At 39.2% G+C, this 25,615-nt stretch overlaps 2 pseudogenes; both read right to left on the reverse strand.

Annotated features, from left to right (window-relative positions):
- Positions 1-2,807: 2,807 nt before the first annotated feature.
- LOC110289137 (histone H1.0-like) lies at positions 2,808-3,380 on the reverse strand (annotated as a pseudogene).
- Positions 3,381-17,260: 13,880 nt separating this feature from the next.
- Positions 17,261-19,133, reverse strand: LOC110286886 (serine/threonine-protein phosphatase PP1-gamma catalytic subunit-like; annotated as a pseudogene).
- Positions 19,134-25,615: the final 6,482 nt, after the last annotated feature.

The following is a 25,615-nucleotide window of genomic DNA, read 5'->3' on the forward strand; positions in this document are numbered from 1 at the left end:
TAAAGACCAGCTTTTAGTAGGTAATAATGCCAAAAAAAAAAAGTGTACATTTACTCTCGACTTGAAGGCAAAATAAAAGAAGTTTCCTTGGAAAACCACTAAAGCTTGCTCTTGGATTTCAGAGGTTCTTGATTTTATAATAGCACCTCCTGGGAAGATTTGAATAGGAATTTATACTGACAAACACTTCTTCTCTAACTACAGAACATGACATCCAGGAGGATAATGAGTTGTAGGCAATAAAGTTTCCCATGTCATACAGAATAATGGAAGTTACACTGTGAAACTACTTTATACTACCCAATCTTGACATCTTGAATCTCTTTTCTGTTGGCAAAAATATCCTCACTAGCTTCTGTTGTAATACCTAATCCAAACAAAGCTCTCAATACAAGGGATTGTTAGGAACACAGTCATTTCCACTGCAAACGGAAGTCACTATTTCTGAAATATTATGGACCACTAATTCTGATCTTTTATCTGTAGAGAAATCAGTCTTGATAGCTTACACTCCACCTGAGCTGGGTAATAGATCATAAATGACACGTCCCCAGGGCTGCTCACAGGAAGTTATAAACAGCTGATAGACTGTACTAAAATGATTGATAAGGAAGGAGACTGTTTTCAATAGTTTGTACTGGAATTTTTCTTAAGATATGTTATTGCCTTGATTTTTTTGCAGGAAAAGTAATACCCTTTGTATAAAATTAAATAGTCTGTACAACAAAGAAGAGAAAGATGTATATACAGAATTAGTAGTACCTTTCTGGGTATGGTGATACATGCCTTTAATCCCAGATTAAGTGTCAAGGGCAAACAGTTTTCTGTGAGTTTGAAGCCAAACTGGTCTATGTAGTGATTTCCAGGGCAGCGAGTGCTATATAGAAAGACTTTTCCTCAAAAACAACAGTAGAGACAAATAAAAGTGATCAGTGTCTTAATTGTCATTTCTCACATTTAGTCAACTATAATTATTTGCCTTTAACAGGAATTAAGAATTATCACACTACACATATTAAAATTACACAAATTTAACATTTTGTCTCTCTAAGCCCTTCGTATCCATCAACTACTACCTCCTAAATATATAAAGGATGATTAATTCTATGGTGTGTGTGTGTGTGTGTGTGTGTGTTTGACAGCACACATGTCATGGCACATGTGTGGAGGTAAGGGACAACTTTGTAGAGTAGGTTCTCTGCTTATTCCTTTCCTCTGTTTCTGGGAATCAAACTCAGGTTACCAGATCCAGATGGTAAATGCCTTTACCCAATGAGCCATCTCACCAGCTTGTGTTTTGTATAGCTTCCTAAGTCTTTAATATTTGGAAATATGGGATCAGCAAGATGGCTCAGTGCATAAGAGCTTGTCAGAAAGTGTGGGGACTTCAGTTTGATGCCTAGCACCCATATGACAGGAAAGTAAGTCTTGTAAGTTGTTCACTGCTCTCTACACATGCTCTGTGCAGGTACTCATGGACACACACATGTGCACACCCAAAGTGTAATGAAAGAATAAAATTTACAAAATGTCAAAACGAATGCATTTGGTTTTAAAACGAACACTGTTTCTTTGTTTTTTTTTTTCCTTTCTAGTATTATTTTAAAGTTATAACATTACAACCACAGTCATTTTCCCCTGTCACTAGTTACACTTGTTTAAAAGGGGTGGGGGTAGGGTGCATGAGTTTCCAATTTATTAAATTAAGAGAAAGACAACAGTACAGAATTTTTTTCTCCTAGCCCTTGAAGTGAGACTAAGTACTAGTCTTAGATATGGATGTATACACATATACACAGTCTTAGATATGAATATTTACATATACACACAATCCTGACTCTCTAAAGCTACCTAGCAAATTTGAATCAACTGTAGTATGTCTTACAGTCTACTCCCTGCCTCTCCCCTTACTTGGCTACTAAGAAAAGACTCAAAAAGTAAAAGAGGTTGGAGGGGCTTTAAATGGCAGCTGGTAGAACTGATGTAGCAACAAGCAAAGCCACATCTTACACAGGAAATGGTAGAAAGGAAACGAACAAAGTCCTTCTGGTACACAACCCATCAATCATGTGGGAAAGTCCTAAGTTTCCATAGGCACTGAGGCACTTGGCTGATTCCCCCGCCCCCCCAAGTCCATTCCCATTTAACCAGAGACTTCTGAAAAGACCCCTCCTTCCCAATGGCTAGATCCTGGCTGTGAGAAGCTATGGCTTCTCTAACCAGCTGTCACTTGGACCCCTTCCCCCTTTTAGACAATGGGAAAGCACTAGAGCAGAAGGGAAAAAGAAACCAGGTCCCCAACTTACCACCATTGATAGGGCAGTCCAGGGAGTTTTCCTTCCTCCCTCCTTGGCCAGCTAGGTGGGGTATCACCTGCTCCCCACCAAAGGTTTTGAAATTCTCACAAGGGACCAGCAAGCTAAGAAAGCCTTAAAAGGCAAACCATAGTTCCTGGGTTCCCTCACCTAGTCAGAACTTTGCCAGTCACATTTACCTTCATAGTAAACAAACCACCGACCGAAACACACACACACACACACACACACACACACACACACACACACACACCCCTAACCCTGTAAGAAGGTAAATATCAAGTCAAGAAAAAAGTACATCTCCATCATTACAAAGAAGAGGTCTGCTTGCTGTCCTTCATTCCACAATGTCTGTCTGAAGAATCCAAACTCTGTCCTTTTTATATAAAGTTAGAATAGAATGGGCAAAAGGTTGCAGATGGAATCAAGAGAGAATTGTATTTATAGAAAACAGGAGGGAGGAAGGAGTGTCCCCAAGCAAAGCCTTCACTGTCACTTCTTGCTGGCCCTCTTGGCACTTGAATTGGCTTTGGGCATCACGGGTTTGGCCTTCTTGAGTTTGGATGGCTTGACTTTGACAATCTTGAGCTTTTTGGCTTTCTTGGGCATGGCAGCTGGTTTCTTCTAGGCCTTCTTTACCAGGGTGGCTTTGGGTTTCTTGCTTGGGGCTTTGGGGACAACCTTCTTGGGCTTGGCTGCCTTCTTTGGAATGGTCACTTTCTTGACTTCCTTCTTGGTCTTCTTGAAAGCCACTGACCTCTTGGGCTCATCGCCCTTGGCCAACCTGAAGAACCCCAAGGCACCCACACATTTGGTTTGCTTGAGAACACCAGTGGTCACTAGGCGCTTGATGGACAACTTGGTCTGGGAGTCAGTGTTCTTACCCACCTTGTAGTGACTCTTGATATACTTTTGGATGGACTGGTGTGAGGAGCCTGCATGATTTTTCTTTGCCTGTATGGCAGCCACAACCATGTCTGAATACTTGGGGTGATCCACTGACTTCTTGGCGGCCTTAGCCCACTTGGGCTTCACCACTGGGGTGGAGGTGGAGTTCTCAGTCATGGTGGCCAGCCTGCTCCCACTGTTCAAGGAGCCTTCTGTTAGGCCAGCCCTCACCAGAGGCTGTTTAGAACCTGACTTGAGATCTGCTCTCTGGCTCCACTAGCAGGCCAAAGGAAAGTAAGGTTGCTGGGGATGTGGGAGATGCATGGCTCCTGTCCTCTCTGCTCTGCTCGCCCAGCCCTCACCATTCTGTCATTCTGTTGCTCACTGGGTGCCTGGCACTGCCTCTGCCTTCATGGCCTCCCTTTTCCCAGCTCTGCATCTGGCAACAAATACTGTTCTTAATTCTCAAGTTACATGCTTAGCAAGAAGTTGGCATCACTTCTTAAAGGCTGTCTTTAGTCATTGTTCATTTGTAATATCTCTTGTCCTATAGAAACAACTTAGGGGAGAAATGGTTTACTTTAGCCATTTTCATGGAGGCAGAAGCCTGAGGCAGCCTCCTTACATTTCCTTGTATCAGGAAGCAGAGAGAGAATTCTGATCAACAAAGGTGAGACTATATAGCCTTCATGCATCTACCCCACAACAACCCATTTTTCTAGTTAAGCCTTACCCCCAGGTTTCATAAACATTCAACAGCTGAAGACTAAAGTGGGGGACATTCAAACCATAATGACAGTTGACCAGGTCCCCTTTTATTAGTTACTGCTGACAGTCTAAAAGATCTGCGGCTCAGCCTTCACTGCACATTAGGAAACCTTCTAACACCTGGAACAGTTAGAAGACTGCGGAAGACCCCTTCTTTAAAGGTTCAAGTTTATGAAACAGAAGTGAGAATCATTATGAAACACTTTATCTAAATAATAAGACATTTGTTACTACATTTTAATACTTCACACATTTTATACTTGAGGCATGTCATGTCATACAGTTTATATGACAGTACAGGATTCTACAGTATATGTGACATAGGAAACACCTCATTGTATTGTTATAAACACAAAGTGTTTTAGGTTTTATACAAGTTTAGTTGACCCTCCTTGTTAGCATGACATAAGTGACGAACTTACAAGTGGCCAGCATGTCCCTTCCTTATTACATTATTCCTTTTTGGATATTGTAAAATTTGGGCTTATGGCTCTGTATTTGGTGAAATAGCTTGCCTTCTCCAGTCTTTTTATCAGTGGACATATGATCATTGAAGAAGTATGAATCTGTCCCTTACAGATAGAAGAACCTTTCTGGTAGAATAACTATCACAGTTAAAAATATCATTGGCTGCTGTAAAAGATAGTTCTTGAATTGGTTCAAACACAAGCCTTCATTTGCATAGGAAGTTTGGTTGCAACTGGTAACAGACTTACACTCTTCTCTTTGGTCCAAACAGAAACTTCATTTGGATAAGGTCTTATGTCAGTGCTAAACATAGTCCTTCATTTGCATAATGGGGGCTCTTGTGAGTGGTTTAAAAGTAAGAATTGTAAGAACTGTAAATGGTCCCAATACAAAGGTTTCTTTGCATATCATGTCTAATTGTGAAAGTTATTAAAACAAGAATAGTATGATTGTTCATACCCAGTCTCTTATTGATATAGTAAGGGTATTGTGACTTTTCATAGTAGGTATATTAGGACAGAAAAAATAGTGATTATCATTATCACTGCAAACACTATCCTTCTTTAGCTTGAGAGCTTGGTAATTGCAGGTGGTGCAAATTACATTCTTTTGATTGGTACAGTCATAATTCTTCATTTGCATAAGAAACTTGGCTCCTTATTAAATTCCAAGAGTGCTATGATTAGTAAACATAGGATATCTCATTTGCATAGGAGGCACTTTGTGATTGTTTCAAATAAATTGTATGATTGGTCCAAACACAAACCTTCGTTTGTATAAAATGCTTTCTTCTGACAGTGATCAAATGGAGCATACTGTGATTCGTCCACACACAGTCTTTCATTTACATAGTTCGGTTATTGTGACTTGGTTTTGATTGGTTTAAGCATAAGCCTTTATTTACATAGGATGTTTTCTGTTAACTCTTATAAGACACTCTTTGGATTGGTCCAAACACAAGCCTTCATGTGAAAAAGATGCCTGTGTCATCTGTAAAATTAAATTGAGCATGCTCTGGTGAAAACATTGTTCTTTATTTGGTTAGGAGTTATTTTGTGATTGTTATAAACATGAGTAATATGAGTGGTCCAAACATAAGCCTCTATTTGTATAAATGCATACTTTAGATAGTGATAAAATGGAGAATTCTGTGATTAGTGAAATCTCAGGCTTCATTTGCATAGTAGGGTTTTTTTTTTTTAGTGGTTTAAAAGTGAGTGCTATGATTGGACTAAATATTAGCCTTTGTTTGCATAAACTACTCACTTTTGTAAGAGATCAAATGGAGATCAAATGCTGTGATTTGTGAAAACCCAGTTTTTCATTTGCATAGTAAGGCCATTGTGACTTGGCTAAAAATGAGTGCTTTAATTTGTTTAAACATAAGCCTTCATTGCATATGAGGCTTTATTTTAACTGGCACAAAACACTCTTGGACTGGTACAAAAACAAACCTCAGCCAGAGGGCCAGAAGAATAAATGGAAATCTGCATCTTGTTGGAGTGTCAGTTGGTCATGGGGCATATCAAGGATGTGCCAGAGATCTGGGATTCGGAAGTCTCACAGGAGTAAATAGGGTTGAAGTTAGCTGAGACTCATTGCACTGGGGATATTGAACCTGAAGACACCACTTCCTGTAGCCAGGCAGTAAACCTAGTGGAGGAATAAGAACAGCATCCAACCTATAAAACTTTTGACCCAAAATTTATCTTGTCTAAAAGAAATACAGGGACAAAGATGGACTGGAGACTGAGGGACTGGTCAAACATCAACCAGCCAACTTGAGACTCATTCCATTGGCAAGTACCAATTGCTGACACTATAATGATTCTCTGTTATGCTAACAGGCAGGAGATTAGCATTTTGTCCTCTAAGAGGCTGTGTTGCTTCTGAGATTCAGCTGGACCCCCAGGAGAGCTCTCAGGACTGCTGTGTCCTATGTAAAGATATAACAAGAGTCTTTTTATTGAGTCAGACTTGGATTGAAAACCTTCCCACTGTGCAACCTCGAGCCTAGAAGACTTGGTGCTTATATACAGCATAGTTGGAGATTCTTTGGATTTTAGGGCGATGGGGGGAGGTGACAAGGCAAGTCATTTTTTAATCACAAAATAATTTGTTCAGGTGGCAAGGCAGAATTGCAACACTGGAATGGGGAAGGACTCTTCTGACTGGGGAGTAACTATATGGTGCTATCAGGAACTAGTGTGTTTTATGACTAGCCGCCTGAGACCCCTGATTATTATTATTGTTTTATGATCTAAACGTGGCATCCTAATCTTCCCAAGGTTGGGCTTTTGTTTGTTTGTTTGCTTGTTTTGTTTTTGTTTTTCCTTTTCCTTCTTTCTCAAGGGCAGGCACCAGCTGCACCTAGGAAGTGCTTAGCCATTTATCAGTGAAAGTGCCAGCCTCGAAACTTGGTGAGAAAGATCTCCATTTCTCTATTCTAAAGTTGGCATCTGTAGCTCCTGGAGGGGGTGGAGGGTTATCAGGGTATTTCTCTATGGAAACTGGGATTCCAGTGCCAGACAGGGTCCTCTCTGAATGGCCAGGAAGGGAAAGGAAGCCTTGAGCTTAATGTAGAAAGGAGAAGAGGGAAGGGAACTTCTTCAAGAGAGCACCGAAGCAGGGCTGCCTGTGTCATTTCAGCTGCACTCAGCAGCTGACTGAAACAGATGGAGTGACCCACAGCTTAATATTGAATGGAACTTAGGGACTGTTATAGAAGAGTTGGGGGAAGGATTGAGGGCCCCTAAGGTGATGGAAATTCCATAGGAAAATAAACAGAGTTAATTAACCTTGGCCCATGACAGCTCTCAGAGAATGAACCACCAACCAAGGAGCTTACATGGGCTAGACCTACACCCCTTACACATCTTTAGCGGATAAGCAGCTGAATTTCCAGGTAGGTCCCCAACAATTGGAGTACAGGCTGTCTATAAAGCTGTTGTGTAGCTGTGGAATGTGTTCGCCTAATTAGGCTGCCTAATCTGATCTCAGTGGGAGAGGATGTGCCTAGCCTTGAAGAGATATGACGTGTCAATGTAGAACTATACCCAGGAGGGGCTCCACTATCTTAGGAGAAGAAGATGGGGGAATGTAGGGAGGGACTGAGTGAGGTGGGAATCAGGAGGGGTGATCAGTGATCAGGATATAAAGTGAATAAACAAGTGAATAGCTCATGATGATTCTAGCTTATGATAAAATTTGAAAATCATTGGTAAATGTAAAATATGTGGTATTATAAAAATAAAGGCCAATACTGGAAAAGTTAAATATTGACAATCTGTTATGCTAATATTATACTAGAATAGACTTTCAAATTGCAAATCACTCTATGCCTGTTGAGAAAAAAATTTACAATGATTGTACTTCAAAAGCTGAAACTATATAAGCATAATTTGAACTTGGAACCAAAAAAATAACTCTTATTTTTACCTAAAATGAATTGTCAAGGTCAAATTTATCTGCTTATTTTAATTAAAATATTGCTAATTAGAAAAACCAGTCAACGAAATGATTCCTAATGATATTCTTCTATACTCATAGATCAGTGTCTAGCCCGATTGTCATCAGAGAGACACCATCCATCAACTGATGGGTGCAGATGCAGAGTCCCATAGCCAAGCACTAGGTGGAGCCAGGTAACCCTGCCTAAGAAGAGAAGGAGGTGGAGGTGGAGGAGGAGGAGGAGGAGGAGGAGGAGGAGGAGGAGGAGGAAGGACTATAGGAGCCAAAGGGTTCCAAGATCATGAGGAGCACAGCCCACAGAATCAAATATGAACGGTTCACGAGGCTTCACAGAGACTGAAGCCAGAAATATGAGGCCTGTATGGAACTGACCTAGGTCCTCTGCTGTTGTGGGAAATATTAAAATATAAACCCAGCAATTCTCCAAAGGGCCTGACCATGCTCCCATGCTCCTGCAGGCCCACCAACTCTCTGGCCATGCCAGACCACAGGTTATCTCTCCAGAGGGGGGTGGGGGGTGGGGGTGGGGGTGGGGATGGGGTGGGGTGGGGTGGGGGGTGGGGCAAGGCAAGTTCCTCTTACTACCACACACCCCAATGTCAGCCATCATATCACAATACACAGTGCCCTGGTAGAGTTGAAAATCTTTCATTTTTCATTTTTATTAGATATTTTCTTAATTAACATGTCAAATTTTATTCCCTTTCCTCATTTTCCCTCTGAAAACCTCCCTATCACTTCCCCACTCCCCCTCCTCATTAACCCACCCACTCCTGCCTCTCTGTCCTGGCATTCCCCTACACAAGGGCATAGAGCCTTCACAAGGCCAAGGGCCTCTCCTTTTATTGATGTCCCACAAGGCCATCCTCTGCTACATATGCACCTGAAGCCTTGAGTCCCTTCTTGTGTACTCTTTTGTTGGTGTTTTAGTCCCTGGGAGCTCTAGGGGTACTGATTGGTTCATATTGTTGTTCTTCCTATGGGGCTGCAAACCTCTTCAGCTCCTTGGGTCCTTCCTCTAGCTCCCCCATTGGGGACCCTGTGTTCAGTCTAATGGATGGCTGTGAGCCTCTACTTCTGTGTTTCTCAGGCACTGGCAGAGCCTCTCAGGAGACTGCTATATCAGGCTCCTGTCAGCAAGCACTTGTTGGCATCCACAATAGTTTCTAGGTAGGTAGATCAATGGGATAGAATTGAAGACCCAGAAATGAACCCACACACCTATGGTAACTTGATCTTTGACAAAGGAGCTACAACCATCCAGTGAAAAAAGACAGCATTTTCAACAAATGGTGCTGGTTCAACTGGTGGTTACCATGGAAAACAATGCAAGTCAATCCAATTATATCTCCTTGTAAAAAGCTCAAGTTCAAATGGATCAAGGATCTCCACATAAAACCAGATAGACTGAAACTAATAGAAAAGAAAGTGGGGAAAAGCCTAGAATCAAGACTCTTAATGCTTAATTAACCAGTCAGATTTATGTATCAATAATATCACAATTTCCAAAGCTCTAATACAATAATTTCAGAGCCAATTGATAGTGATAAAAGCTTTATCGTAGTATTTCTAACCTTGTGAAATCATAGCTACTTGTGGTTGGAAAACGTCACGCGGGTACCAATCCGCAGCCATTTCCTCCTCCTACTCTGAGATGTTCCCTGTCTCTGCAACTCTTAGCTCTGCCTTCCTTTTCCCTGTCCAATCACAGGCTTCCTCGGCACTAATGTGATTGGACAGGGAAAATCCTGTGATACTCTGCATATATCTATTATTGTGTACCTTGGTGTTCATGTGGGACTCACAACAATGTGAATGAGGAATTACTACAATTAGACTCATTTGCTGGAGGTTGGGACACTTTCCCTCCTAATGAGTTGCTTTATTCAGCTTTGATATGAATGTTTGTGCCTAGTCTTAATATAACTTCTTGTGATATGTTCAGTTGATATCCCTGGGAGGTCTTCTCTGTTCTATTGACAGGCAATGGAGGAGGAATGGATCGGGGAGAGAAGAGTAGATGGAGAAGAAACTGAGGTTAGGATGTAATGTATAAGAAAATAATAATAACAATAATAAAAAAGAATAGCCCAAGGCTCACATTTTTGAAAGCTTAGTCACCAGTGAGTGACACTATTTCTGAAGGATTAAGTGTGACCTTGTTGGAGTAGGGGTGGCCTTGTTGGATGTATCACTGGCTTTGAGGATTCAAATGCCCACTCCAGACCCATTATCAACTACTTCTCTAGCCCCATGTTTGCCTGTGTGTTGCTAGGTTCCCTGCTATGATGATAATGGACTAAATTTCTGAAACTGTAAGCAAGCTTTCACTTATAAGAGTTGACTTCGTCATACAGTCTCTTCACAGCAAAAGAACAGTGACTAAGACAGGTACCAACAACAAATGTGGACAAATGTGTTGGAAAGATTGGATGTTTACAGACAGAAGAATACAACTAAATACGGATCCTATATAAGTATCATATAATATATACATATGTATATACATATACATAATAAAAGAAAAAAATGGATTATATATTTCACTGGAAAACCTTGAAATGGTAAGACAACTAGTTAATAAATTGGTAAGCATAGAGGGAAAGTTCAAGGGAGGGGATATGACCTCAATAGTATAGGAAACAAAAGGCAAAACAGACAAATGGGATCATATGTTATAACCTGGGATCACGAATATATCAACACACTGCACAGGAAAGGAAACAATCAGCAGAGAAAGCAGACGATCTAGGTTATGGAAGAAAATATCTACATCTACTAGGAGGTGAATTAACCAAGTCCCATATTCACTCAATAGTAAAGCAGATAACCTTGTTAATCACTGGGAAAAATTCCCAAAAAGGACATGCAAATGGTTCATAGGCATCTGACCAGTGCTCAAATCTGAAGTGAGAACAGTTCATCTTTAGAATTTTTGGAATAGCTCCTACTACATAAATGACATGTACAACTGTTAAAGGACACATACAGCAAAGGGGAGCATCGCATGTTGTTTGAAGGAATGCAATTTAATACAGGTGTCATGAAAAGTAACACAAATGCCTAACAAAAATATAAAAAAATAGGACTATTATATTATTCAACAATCTTCCTATTGGTTGTATGGCAAAAGGAAATAAAATCAGCAAGTCAAACAGACATTTGTATTCTCTTGTTCATTGTTATGCTTTCCATAATAGCTAAAAATTCTAATCAGCCCATATGTATATCAATGGATGTATATGTAGTGGATCTGAATTCTATAAACACAAAGAAAAAAATCTTTGTTATTTGTGTTTAAATGGATTGAGAAAGCAGTATGCAGAAAATATGACAGGGACTGTGTAGAATGGGCTTAGCAAGACCAAGACTCTATAGGGAAGTGATAACAGGGAGTATGTAACTACAATATCTTTTCTAGATTCTCTCAGAAGACTTTAAACTATGAGCAGACATATTTACTAGAAAATAAAGGTATGGCATGCTAGGCTGTCACCAAAGCTGGGCCATTGCCAAGAAAATAGCATTGATTAAAACTATACCACCAAACAGTAGGAAATGATTGAAACCCTCAGAGCAGGTTTGGGAAAGATGATACCATCTTCTGCTGTCTGAAAAGACAGGTACACTGTCCAAGGAGGGAAAAAACAGACTTCCCAGTGCATTTGCTGTTGTAACATAGGGAAATAAATTACAGACAAAAGTGTCAACACTGCCAGTAAAGAATAAGCATAGTAAGGGTATAATGACTTGGCCAAAAATAAGTGCCTTGAGAGGATTAAACATAAGCCTTTATCTGCATAAGAGGCATGGAATTAACTGGTAGAAAACACTCCATAGATTTGTTCTAGCACAAAGTTCATTTTAATAAAATGCCTAAGTCTTACTTAAGGTTAGTAGTGTTTTGATTGGTGAAAACATGGTCCTTCATTTGTATGGGATCCATTTTGTGATTGGTATAACCATGAGTGGTAAGATTGGTCTACACACAAGGCTTCATTTGCATACAATGCTTTCTTCATTCACTGATAAAATGAAGACTGCAGGGATTCATGCAAACATGATTTTCATTTGCATAGTATGGCTTTGGTGACTTGACGAAAAATTAGCCCTTCCTTGATTTAAACATAAGCAATCATTTGCAAGGTTGTTTGTAACCACTAAAAAACACTCTTTGGCTTGGTGTAAGTGCACCCTTCCTTTGAATAAGAGGCCTTGTCATGAGCAAAATCAACAATTTTGCCGTTTTGGCAAATCATGTCCATAATTGCATAGTAAGGCTATTGTGACTCATTTAAAAGTGAGTGCTGTGATGGTCTAAATACAAGCCTTAGTTACTTAATTTTGACAGTGATCTAATGGGAAATGATAGGATTCGTGTAAACCCAGTCCCTCATTTACATAGTATATATATTGTGACAGGGCTATAATTAAGTGCATTGTTTGCTTTAAACATAAGCCTTCACTTTCATAAGAGTCTGGGTTTTAAATGGTACAAAACATGATTTCATTAGGAAAAACACAAACATTCTTGTGAGTAAGATACCTATGTTATCATTAAAAATATACAGTTATATTTGGTGAAAACATGGTTTTTCATTTGCATAGGACTCATATTATGATTGGTAGAAAGATAGTATGGTTGGTCCGAACACAAGCCTTCAGCTGCATACAATTTTTACTTAAATCAGTGAAAAATGGAGACCAGTCTGATTGGTGTTGCTCACTACCTATCCATCATCTCAATACCTTGACTTGAGACACTTGGAAAACTGCTGATGCCAAGGGATGATAGCATCATATGCTTAAACCAGATAGCACATGGATCTCACAAACTCCCAAGGGAATGTTCATATGCAGCCTCCTGTGAGAAGCAATGTTTGGGGTGAAGTTAGAAGGTTGCAGTGTAGGACTGCTGATAGGAACACATGTTTTTCTTTTGGTGAACCACTAATTGGTACTTTTCTGTGTTAAAACAATGCTTGGTATCTATACTTACAACATTAAAATTATGCTTACCTCATTTGAATTGTAGCAGCTATTTCTCCTTAGGACAAAGGTGCAGAAATGTGGGAATCTGGCTTTTGCAGTTATTGTTGTTTGAAATAGGATCTCACCTAACTCACGTTGGCCAGGAACTGAGTGCCTCCTGAATGCTGGAATTACATAATGCCTGGCTTATACAGTGCTGAGTACTGAACTCAGGGGTTTTTGTATGTTAACCAGGAACGCTATAAAATGAGCTACATCCCCAAATCCTAGCTTCTTTAATCAGAATCAGTTTTACTGGTGGGTGTACACTGTGCTGATCTGTTTCCATTAGATGGTGTCACTGTAAAGGTGCACAACAGCTGAAGTATCTGTTTGACCCATCAAAGAGTTTTCTTTTTTTACCTAGCATTTGGGAGAAACTCTGCAGAAATGATACATTTCTCTGCAAAAGGGTGATGAAAAGGTTTCCTCTCTGAACATAAATAAAATCTTAATCTTTCTCAGAAATATCTTCTAGTATATGGAAATGTGTTTGATCCTTGAGCAGGCTATTAGGTTATTTGAACCAAGGATTCGTATCATGCAAATCAAGTGAGTTCTCTAGAACTGAGCATATTATATATAGCCCATCTTACTTTTCTCGTTGATTTTAAGACATTGTCTCACTAAATTTTTAATTTGTCCTTGAATTAAGTCTGTAGCAAATGTTGGCCTTGAACTTTTAATCCTTGTGCCCCAGTCTCTTCAGTAGCACTGAATACAGGCCTGGACCCTCATACAAAGCATGAACTGTTGGGAGCACCTGGAGGATTCTTTTAGAACACCAGAAAGGGGGAAAATGTTAGATGGTGGCAATGTAGACTTCTGAAAGCACTGAATAAAAAAGTTTCTTGCACTGTAATCATCCTATTTGCCATTGGTCCCAGAACCATTTGTTATGGGTAATCAAGATAAGGTGTGTCTGCAAGATGTCTGAGCAGGTAAAGGAACAGTTCACCAAGCCCAATAACCCGAGAATTTAATCGTGTAACTTATCTTTTGACCTACACAGCCTTGTCTTGGCATGTTGGAGGGCCTCCTGACCCAGGAAGTAAGTAAACACAATCATACTAAAAATAATGTGATAAAGGAAGCCATGAAGCTTGCCCCAGAGTACACATTAGAAATATCAATAAATATTACATTATTCATTTAGTACTATGGATAGAAAAGTGTTGTTAAAGAGGGGGTCAGCACACTGATTTAAACTCTGATGAAAGCACCTGATTTTAACTCATATTAGCACTCAGAGACACAGTGAGGAGGGTAAATGCTATACATACATTTCTTTATCTCCATAGTAACAATTAGGAATCTGTAAATTAGGGAGTAAATTCAATAGACTTTTTCAAAATTGTAGCCACTCTTGTTTTGGATTAGGTAGCTCTCATCACTACTGGGATTTTTAATATAATATGTGCAATTCTAATAAGTAGTTTTGCTAAAGGGTTTACAAACATTATGATTGCTGAAAATGTGGTCCTTAATTGCAAAGAAGTCATTTTGTGATTGGAACAATAGTGAGTGCTGTGATTGGACCTGACACCAGCCTTCATTTGCATAAAATACTCACTTCAGTAAATGACCAAATGGAAAATATTGTGATTGTTGCAAACTCAGTCATTCATATGTATACTACATTTATTGTGACACTTGTAAAATGAGTGCTGTGATTGGTTCAAACTCAAACCTTCATTTGCAGAGATTTTGTGACTGGAAAAAGAGGTGATTGCTATTATTGCTTCAATCAGGAGCCTTCATTAGCATGAGAGCCTTGTAGTAGTAGATTTAAATTTTACATTAAACCCTTTTGTTGGGGTAACTACAACAGCAACAGAAATGAACCAGAACCCAGGGATAGCACTGGAAACATGCAGAGGACATGTGTAGCCCTAAGCACAGGAGAGGGGGTGTTTGTGCTCCCTCACTCATCATTAACTGATTAAAGGATCTGCATCAGCCCCAGGAAACTTCCCCTGCTATGGTATTATGTGTTTTTATGTTGGTAGAAAGAGCTTTCTCCATTAGTATGAGAGTCCTCCATCTCTAAGCCTGGAGGTCAGGGAAGGTAGGTGTGAAAACTATGCAGAGCCATATTTACTTGAAATAAAGGTATGACATGCTGGGCTGCAACCAAAGCTGGGGCATGCCATGTAAGCAATTTACTGCCAGGAAAAGAGGCAGCATAGATTAAAACTATACCACCTAGCAGTAGGAAATGATTGGAACCCCCAGAGTAGGCGTGGAAAAAAAGATGACACTATCTTTTGTTGTCTAAAAAGACAGCTCCACTCTACATGCAGGAAAAAAAAAAAAAAAAAAAAAAAGCAGACTTCCCAGTGCATTTGCAGGTGAGACTTGGGGAAATATATTACAGAGAAAAGTGGCAATAACTGCTAAGTAAAGACCAGCTTTCAGTAGGTAATAACGCCAAAAAGAAAAAAAAAAGTGTACATTTACTCTCGACTTGGAGGCAAAAGAAGAGAAGTTTCCTTGGAAAACCACTAAAGCTTGCTCTTGGATTTCAGAGGTTCTTGATTTTATAATAGCACCTCCTGGGAAGATTTGAATAGGAATTTATACTGACAAACACTTCTTCTCTAACTACAGAACATGACATCCAGGAGGATAATGAGTTGTAGGCAATAAAGTTTCCCATGTCATACAGAATAATGGAAGTTACACCGTGAAACTACTTTATACTACCCAATCTCGACATCTTGAATCTCTTTTCTGTTGTTGTTGTTGGCAAAATTAACTCACTGGCTTCTGTTTTAACACCTAACCCAAACATAGCTCTCAATACAAGGAATTTTTAGGAACACAATCAATACTCATCTGTCATTTCTATTGCAAAAGGAAGTCAGTATTTCTGAAATATTAAGGACTATTAATTCTGACCTTTTATCTGTAGAGAAACCAGTCCTGATAGCTCACACTCCACCTGATCTGGGTAATGATTAAAACCATCAAGTTTTCATGGTGCTCACAGTAAGTTATAAACAGCTGATTCACTGTACTGAAGTGACTGATAAGGGAAGAGACTGTTTCAAACAGTTTGTACTGGAATCTTTCTTTCTTTCTCTCTTTCTCTCTTTCTCTCTTTCTTTCTTTCTTTCTTTCTTTCTTTCTTTCTTTCTTTCTTTCTTTCTTTCTTTCTTTCTTGTATTTTATGTATAGAAGTACATTGTAGCTGTCTTCAGATACACCAGAAGAAGCCATCAGATCTTGTTACAGATGGTTGTGAGCTACTATGTGGTTGCTGGGATTTGAACTTAGGACCTGTGGAAGAACAGTCAGTGCTCTTAACTGTTGACTCCTCTCTGCAGCCCCTGGAATTTTTCTTAAGGTATGTTATTGCCTTTACTTCATTTGCAAGAAAAACAATACACATTTTATATGTGTGGCATGTCATGTCATTCAGTTTGTATGATTGTAGAGGACTCCACAGTATATGTGACATAGGAAACACCTCATTGTATTGTTATAGACACAAAGTGTCTTAGGTTTTACACAAGTTTAGTTGACCCTCCTTGTTAGCATGACATAAGTGACAAACTTACAAGTGGCCAGCATGTCCCTTCCTTATTAAGTATTCTTTTTTTGGATATTGTAAAATTTGGGCTTATGGCTTTGTATTTGGTGAAATAGCTTGCCTTCTCCAGTCTTTTATCAGTGGACATATTCTCATTGGAGTACTATGAATCTGTCCCTTACAGGCCATGTCCTGGTAGAAGAACCATCACAGTAAAAAACATCATTGGCTGCTGTTTACCAGCTCCTTCTCATGCACAATCTGAACAAAATCTGTTCAGAGCAGAGAGAGAGAAGCAAAGTTTTCAAGTCTTCTCACTTGGCAGAAATGTGGTGCTGCCAATCTTATTTCTTCTGAAAGAAAACTTTCACTTGTCTCTGATGGAGGTGACTGCTATAGCTCATTGTCTCTGACAGGTTAGGATATACACACAGGTCCTTGAGCAGGCAGAACCAAAGGAGGATGCCAAGACAGGTGCTCTGTCCATCCAGCTTGAGCCAACCACTCCAGTCTTGGAATACTCAGATGGTGGTCATGAAGCCCAGATAGTACTGGAATCTTGGCTTTTATTTTTAACAAGCTCGAATTTAATAAGTCTGAAATCATTCTCAGAATGTGGCATTGTACATGGGCATCTGTAGAAACATTCATTTTACCAGGTTGTAGTTTTAAAAAGATACAGTGAGTTCTGTTTAAACCGGTGGGCAGCAAGTTGGTTCCCTTTGATTTATAATCTTCAGTGCCACTGTCAAATAAATAGTGAAGTCAAAGAAAGCATTATCAGTTATTTGTATAGGACAGTGTTGTTTCTATAATTTGAAGCTTTTTGAATGGATGTTCAGGCCTGATCCAGCTGTAAAAAGATGACTCAGTGAATAGACTATATGGGAGCTGTCAAAGTGTCATTACCTTCATCATTAATAGCTGACTCAGCACTATACCACTATTGCTAGTTAAAATAACCTGCTTCTGAGGCCCCACAGTGGCAGCCTGTGTACTCAGCCTCAATGCCCTGGCCATCTCGTGTCCAGGGTGTGCCAATACAGTCCAACAGAAACTTTGGCTTTAGGAAGGAATCACAGACATTGAAAGAATGGCTGTAATCATCATTAAGTGTGCAGTGAGAAGGAATGTGCTTCAGAAAGTCTGGGCAGGGCTGGCGGCAGGTCACTCCTGCTGCTGACAGCTGCAGACACTTGTTTGTACATGACAAAACAATGAGGGAAAACAGTCCCTTTCAAACAAACTTTAAAAAATTGTTTATGGTGGTTTGTATCAATAGAATACATTTAGAACAATTGCATGTACAGACTCATGCACGCTAGGGCTCTCTTTATATCATAAAGAAAACAAGCATTTATATTATTTGTGATTTTTAGAATTTTTTTTTAAATATCAATTGTACACTTTCCCCTTGGACAGAATAAACTGCCAGGGTGTACAGCTTAACACCATCATCAGAGTTGTCCACAAACGGAACAGAGGTTCAAAACAAACAGACAAACAAACAAACACTTTCTTGAGAATGAAGTGCCTTTCATTTGCTGCTATAACCAGCAAGTGCCAGCAGTAATCAAAATGGAGGAGAGACCTACAGGTCTACCTGGGCAAGCTGACCAGCACACATCACAGTTTATAAAGGAAGGTTATGTACTCTATGTTACAAGTCCCAACCTAGCAGTATCAAGTGACATTTCTTTGCTTGCTTTATGATCGATCATGCCTTGTGGCAGTGTGACAGGTCTCGTGGTATTGGGCTTCTTTTTCTCTGCAGTCTTTAAATTCTGAAAGGAACATATGAGGGTTTCATCCACACTCATGATGGAGCCCGCTTTGTCAAACTCACCACAGTAGTTGGGTGCAGAAAACAGAGTGACTAACTGCCTCTTTGCAAAAAACCTCATACCCATCTTCAACCACCTCTTGGGCTTTACGTATAAGAGCCAAATCATGCTTATGGAGAAATTTTGCAACCACTTCTGCACCAAATGTGAAGGACACTCCTCTATCATTTTCACCCGAGCCTAAGACATCTTTATCAGGATCAGATCACAAAAGATAACAAAGAAGACCTTGATCTGGTACATCAGTTGGTCTCATAATTCGAAGACTCTGCTCCATAGAGTGAAGATATGGTGATAAACCTCCATGACAGCAGACTATCTTCTCATCCACGATGGCTGCTATCGGTAAGCAGTCTGTGAACATTTTCCACAGCTTAATGTTGTATCTTCTTTTACACTCATCATAAAATCTGTAGATCCTATTGATGCTGGCGCACTCGTGGTTCCTTCTGAGAAGAAAAATGTTCTCCGGATACTTGATTTTGTAGGCCAGCAAGAGGCAGATCATCTCTAGTTACTATTTGCTCCTCTCCACATAGTCCCCGAGAAACAAATAGTTGTTTTCTGGAGGAAGTCACCATGCTCAAACAGATGGAGCAAATTATAGTATTGACTGTGGATGTGACCACATATCTTGAGTGGTGCTTCGAGTTCTAAAAGGATAGGCTGACTGAAGAAGATCTTCTGAGACTTCAGGCAGAGTCCTCTGATTTCATTCTCCTGGAGCTGGACATTCTTGCATGCCTTGGACCCTCTCACTTCTGGCAAGCATTGGATGATAATGTTGATGTTGAGTTTATCAATATCCACCATCACTTCCCGGCCGACGACACTCCTAGAATGGCATCACCTTCTGCTTGTGCCCGGGGCTCACTCATCCTCCTTCCTCATGCCACCAGATCCCCAAGAGCGGTGGTGGCAGCAGTGGTGGAAGCAACAGCTGCAGTAGTGGTGGCAGAGGAGGCGGTGGCGGGTCCCCACACCCAGCCACCCCACTCCAGGCTTCCTCCTCCTCTCTTTAATATCACAAGCATCCACAAAGTCTAGGCAAGCTTAGAGTATGTACACTTAGGTGTTAGAAGGATAATACATCTCCTGTGTGCTTAGAAAAGGGACTAGTGTGACTGATAAAAAAGGAAAATGTTTTAATTGGTGCAAACACAAACCTTCCTTTACATGAATGATCTGCTATGACTAACTCAAACAGGATATTGCAGGAATTTGTGCAAAAATATAACCATCATTTACATAAAAGGATTTCTGTGCCTGATACAAAAGAGGAACTACTCAGATTGGTCAAAATACAAATCTTCATTTGCATAAGAGGTTTATTCTAATGATACAAAACACATAATTTAAAACTGACAATATTGTGCTTTGTTCAAACACAAATTTTCATTTGCATGAGATTCCTATGGCAGTTATAAAAATGAATAATGCTATAACTGCCAAACACAGTACTTTTTTATGCATAAAAACCAGTTGTGACTGATATAATAACGATTGATATTGTTGGTTAGAACAGTAGCTTTCCTTTACATAAGATTTTTCCAAGAATAGGTAGAAAACTGACTGGCAAAAAAGTGATAGTGCTGTAAGTGGTTTCAATATAAACCTTCTTTTACACCAAATATAATATGATCCAAAGAAGACTGCTAAAAAAGATATAGTGCTGTGATTGGTTCAAACACAAATCTAAATTTGCATAAAGTTCATATGTCAACTGTAAAATGTGTAATGCTGTGATTGGTACAAAAACAGTTCTTCATGTTCATAAGAGGTCTATTGTTACTAATATAAAGGTAATGGCTCTGATTGGCTTACAATAAGCCTTCAAATGTTTGAGAGGCTTATTGTAACGAATTCAAGATTTATATTCTTCTGATTGGTACAAACAGAAACCTTAATTTACATTAGAAGTCTTAGTCAACAATAAAAAGTGAATAATGAAATGATTGGTTAAAACACAGTCTTTCCTTTGCATATATGTGCTTTTGTGACTGATATAATAGTGTTTGATTGGAACAAACTTAATACTTCATTTGCATACTAGGATTATTATGACTGGTGGAAGAGTGAGTACCTGAATTGATTCAAGCACAAGGCTTCATTTGCATAAGAAGTTTGGTTGTACTAATTTTACACTCCTCACCTTGGTCCAAGGAAAAACCTCATTTCCATAAGATCACATTTCAGTGTTAAGCACAGTCCTTAATTTGCATAAGAGGGCTCCTATGAGAGGTTTAAAAGTGAGAAATATAATTGGTCCCAGTACAAGCCTTAATTTTCATAAAATATCTAATCATGACAGTAATTAAATGGAGAATACTGAGATTGTTCATACACAGTTCCTCATTTGCATAGTAAGACTATTGTGACTTAGCTAAAAAAAGGTACTTTGTTTGGTTTTAAAATATGCCTTCACCACATAAAACCAGAGACACTGAAATTAATAGAGGAGAAAGTGGGGAAAAGCCTCAAAAATGTGGGCACAGGGGAAAAATTCCTAAACAGAACAGCAATGCCTTGTGCTGTAAGATCAAGAATTGACAAATGGAACCTCATAAAATTGCAAAGATTCTGTAAGGCAAAAGACACTGTCAATAAGACAAAAAGGCCACCAACAGATTGGGAAAGGATCTTTACCAATCCTAAATCTGAGAGGGGACTATTATCCAATATATACAAAGAGCTCAAGAAGCTGGACTCCAGAAATTCAAATAACCCCATTAAAAAATGGAGCACAGAGCTAAACAAAGAATTCTCAACTGAGGAATACCGAATGGCTGAGAAGCACCTGAAAAAATGTTCAACATCCTTAATCATCAGGGAAATGCAAATCAAAACAACCTTGAGATTACAAGTCACACCAGTCAGAATGGCTAAGATCCAAATTTCAGGTTACTGCAGATGCTGGCGAGGATATGGAGAAAGAGGAACACTCCGCTATTGCTTGTGGGATTGCAAGCTTGTACAAACACTCTGGAAGGCAGTCTGATAGTTCCTCAGAAAATTGGACATAGTACTACTGGAAGATCCAGCAATACCTCTCCTGGGCATATACCCAGAGGATGTTCCAACTGGTAATAAGAACAATTGCTCCACTATGTTCATAGCAGCCTTATTTATAATAGCCAGAAGCTGGAAAGAACCCAGATGTCCCTCAACAGAGGAATGGATACAAAAAATGTGGTACATTTATACAATGGAGTACTACTCAGCTATTAAAAACTGTGAATTTATGAAATTCTTGGGCAAATGGATGTATCTGGAGGATATTATCCTTAGTGAGGTAATCCAATCACAAAAGAAGTCATTAGATATGAACTCACTGATAAGTGGGTATTAGCCCAGAAACTTAGAATACCCAAGATACAATTTACAAAACACAAGGAAATCAAGAAGAAGGAAGACCAACATGTGGATATGGATACTTCATTCCTCCTTAGAATAGGGAACAAAATACCCATGAAAGGAGTTACAGAGACAACGTTTGGAGCTAAGATGAAAGGATGGACCATCCAGAGATTACCCCACCTGGGGATCCATCCCATAATCAGCCACCAAACCCAGACACTATTGCCAATGCCAGCAAGATTTTGCTGAAGGGACCCTGATATAGCTGTCTCATATGAGGCTATGCCAGTGCCTGGCAAATACAGAAGTGGATGCTCACAGTCATCTATAGGATGGAACACAGGGCCCCCAATGAAAAAGCTAGAGAAAGCACCCAAGGAGCTGAAGGGGTCTGCAACCCTATAGGTGGAACAACAATATAAACTAACCAGTATTCCCAGAGCTCGTGTCTCTAGCTGCATATGTAGCAGAAGATGTCCTAGTCCGCCATCATTGGGAAGAGCGGTCCCTTGGTATTGCAAACTTTATATGCCCCAGTACAGGGGAACGATAGGGCCAAGAAGTGGGAGTGGGTGCGGGAGCAGGGAGGGGGGAGGGTATAGGGAACTTTCAGGATAGCATTTGAAATGTAAATAAAGAAAATATCTAATAAAAAATTAAAATAAAATAAGCCTTCAATTGCATAAAAGGCTTGGATTTAATTGGTACAAACGACTCTTTTTATTGGTCCAAATATAAACATTCATTTGAATAGAATGCCTATGTCATCATTTAAAGTAAAAAATTTGTTGCAAACTCAGTGCTTCATTTGTATAGTAATGAAATTGTGACTGTATTAAACTAGGTGTTGTGATTTTTTTTCAACCAAAAGCCTTCATTATCAAGAGAGCCTTGTAGTAGTAGGTGTACATTTTTCTAACTGGTGCAATCACAAACCTTCATTTGTGTAAGTGCTGTGATTGGTGGAAACATCATCCTTCATTTGCAAATGAAAAGTTTTGTGATAGATTCTGAAAAATTGGTATAATTTTTCTAAATACATACCTTCATTTGTCCAAACTCATTTGCAAAAAATATATATTTCAGATAGTAATATAATGGAGAATGCTATAATTAGTGAATACCCCTTCCTTCAATTGCATAATAGGCCTCTTTTTTTAAAAAATATTTTTTTATTACGTATTTTCCTCAATTACATTTCCAATGCTATCCCAAAAGTCCCCCATACCCTCCCCCCCACTTCCCTACCCACCCATTCCCATTTTTTGGCCCTGGCGTTCCCCTGTACTGGGGCATATAAAGTTTGCAAGTCCAATGGGCCTCTCTTTCCAGACTAGGCCATCTTTTGATACATATGCAGCTATAGTCAAGAGCTCCGGGGTACTGGTTAGTTCAGAATGTTGTTCCACCTATAGGGTTGCAGATCCCTTTAGCTCCTTGGGTACTTTCTCTAGCTCCTCCATTGGGAGCCCTGTGATCCATCCAATAGCTGACTGTGAGCATCCACTTCTGTGTTTGCTAGGCCCCAGCATAGTCTCACAAGAGACAGCTATATCTGGCACCTTTCAGCAAAATCTTGCTTGTGTATGCAATGGTGTCAGCGTTTGGAAGCTGATTATGGGGTGGATCCCTGGATATGGCAGTCTCTAGATGGTCCATTCTTTCGTCACAACTCCAGATTTTGTCTCTGTAACTCCTTCCATGGGTGTTTTGTTCCCAATTCTAAGAAGGGGCACAGTGTCCCCACTTTTGTCTTCATTCTTCTTGAGTTTCATGCGTTTAGCAGATTGTATCTTATATCTTGGGTATCCTAAGTTTCTGGGCTAATATCCACTTATCAGTGAGTACATATTGTGTGAGTTCCTTTGTGATTGTGTTACCTTACTCAGGATGATGCCCTCCAGGTCCATCCATTTGCCTAGGAATTTCATAAATTCATCCTTTTTCATTCCTTCATTCCTTCATTTGCATAATAGGCCTCTTATGAAGGGTATAGAAGCGAGTGCTGTGCTTGGTCCAAATATAAGGATTTATTTGCATAAATTGTTCATTTCTCCCTTTGATCAGAGATTACCATAATTCATGCAAACACAGTTCCATTTGCATAGTAAGGCTATTTTGATTGGTTTAAAACTGAGTGTTCTGATTTGTCAAAAAAGCCTTCATTTGCATAAAATGCTTCCGACAGTGATAAAATGGAGACTTCTCTGACTGATGGATACACAGTAGTTCATTTGCATAGTGATACTATTGTGACTTGTCTAAAAATAAGTACTTTAATTGGTTTAAATATAGTTCTTCATTTGCATAATAATCTTGGTTTTAACTAAGATAAAGCACTCTTTGGACTGGTGCAAACAAAAACTTTCATGTGAATAAGACACCTATGTAATCAGTAAAAGCAAGGGAATGTGATTGGTGAAAACATGGTCCTTCATTTGCATAGTAGGCATTTTGTTATTGGTAAACACATGAGTAATGTGGTTCAAACACAATCTTTCATTCGTATAAAATGCATTCTTCCGACCGTGATAAAATAGAGAGTGCTCTGAAGGTACAAATACAGTCCTTTCTTTGCATATTAGTGCAATTATGAGTTGTGTAAAATTGAGTGGAATTATTTGTTGAAATACAAGCTTTCCTTTACATTAAATGCTTTTCTAAGTGATAAAACGGAGACTCTTCTGATTGCTCCATACACAATCCTTTATTTGCTTAGTAAGGCTAGTATGACTTGGATAAAATTAAGCGCTTTGATTGGTTTAAATATAAGCCTACATTTACTTGAGAGGTTTGGTTTTAACTGGTGCAAAACATTCTTTAGATTGGTCCAAACACAAACCTTCATTTGAATAAGATGCTTATATCATCAGTAAAATATTAAATTTTTAATGAAATAATTATATATAATGTTTATGTTTTTGTTATAACAGCTAGGAGTCCTGCGATCTTTTGCTAGGTTTCAGAAACAAGGCAAAAATAAAATTTAGAATCCCTACTTGTCCATTTTAAGAATCTTTTTATGTTTTTTTGATATACTCTTCCTTATTCTCTGCTGTAGTACTAGCTATCTGGGATGGAATTTCATAGGCTGCCAGCTTTTTCCTTTGCCTCCTGTTTGTTCCTTTGTTGTGCTGTCCTCTCACCTTCTTTCACTCACTATCAGCAATGTAATCCTAAGGCCACATGTGATTTCATGGCCATGTTGTTTTCACCGAACTTGGTGTTTATAACTAGGGAAACAATTCTCACTCCTGGTTGCTGTTACCATTAAATAAAGATCTGGAATACTGACAAAAAAAAGTAAGAGATGAGCAGTGTTGATTCAGAATTTTCTGGTCCATTACAACACATAAATTGATAACATCATAGGTCCCACTGACTGCTAATAATTCATTAATCATTCATTCATCAGGCATGTATTACAAGCCAGTATAGTTCACCGATCCCAAGGTACATATTTCTTTTCTGGTTTTAACATCTCTGAAGTAACAGAATCTTCAAAATAACAACATCATTCTCAGTCAAGATTCTGGTGGAAAACACAACAGACTCAAATGGGAATTAGGGAAAGTATCACAAAAGTAGTATTTTGTAATGATGTGGGCATGGGGAAAAAGAACTCAATAAAATTTGAGGCATTCAAATTTGACAGCAACAAGAAACATCTATCCTAGGCTTGAAAAGTGTGTGATTATGGGAACCTAGAAAGAACTGTATGTATAATTTTAGTTGAAGTCACAAGCCCTTTCTCTTCCTGTCCTCTGAGCTCTTGCTGTTGGCTGAAACTGTTCCAAACCAACCAAAACCCAAGTGTAAAAAAAAGGAGTAGAGTAGAATGTCTGGAGAGTTTTAGAGTCCATCAAATGTTTGTGGCTTCTACCACAGGCTAGCCATCTGTTCTTGTTTATGTTTTAGTTGGGACACAGCCACACACA

This window comes from Mus caroli, unplaced genomic scaffold (assembly GCF_978045245.1).
Source record: "Mus caroli unplaced genomic scaffold, Mus_caroli_1 scaffold_5, whole genome shotgun sequence".
In the NCBI taxonomy this organism is placed as follows: Eukaryota; Metazoa; Chordata; class Mammalia; order Rodentia; family Muridae; genus Mus; species Mus caroli.